Source organism: Limulus polyphemus, unplaced genomic scaffold (assembly GCF_000517525.1).
Source record: "Limulus polyphemus unplaced genomic scaffold, Limulus_polyphemus-2.1.2 Scaffold5600, whole genome shotgun sequence".
NCBI classification, from domain to species: Eukaryota; Metazoa; Arthropoda; class Merostomata; order Xiphosura; family Limulidae; genus Limulus; species Limulus polyphemus.
The window spans coordinates 68,299-68,946 of record NW_013671210.1 but is presented as its reverse complement, the minus strand read 5'-3'; positions in this window follow the sequence as shown (position 1 = coordinate 68,946).

The window sequence follows — 648 nt, the reverse complement described above, 5'->3', positions numbered from 1 at the left end:
TGTACGGTTTTCATGTATAAAATATTCATGGTAAAATGTACGGTTTTCATGTATAAAATAATCATTGTAAAATGTACGGTTGTCTTGTAGAAAATACTCATGGTAAATGTGCGGTTGTCTTGTATAAAATACTCATGGTAAATGTACGGTTGTCATGTATAAAATACTGATGGTAAAATGTACGGTTGTCTTGTAGAAAATACTCATTGTAAAATGTACCGTTGTCATGTATAAAATACTCATTGTAAAATGTACGGTTGTCTTATATAAAATATTCATTGTAAAATGTACGGTTGTCATGTATAAAATACTCATGGTAAAATGTACGGTTATCTTGTAGAAAATACTGATGGTAAAATGTACGGTTGTCTTGTAGAAAATACTGATGATAAAATGTACGGTTGTCATGTATAAAATACTGATGGTAAAATGTACGCTTGTCATGTATAAAATACTGATGGTAAGATGTACGGTTGTCATGTATAAAATACTGACGGTAAAATATACGGTTGTCATGTAGAAAATACTCATAGTAAAATGTACGGTTGTCTTGTATAAAATACTGATGGTAAAATGTACGGTTGTCATGTATAAAATACTGATGGTAAAATGTACGGTTGTCATGTATAAAATACTGATGGTAAAATG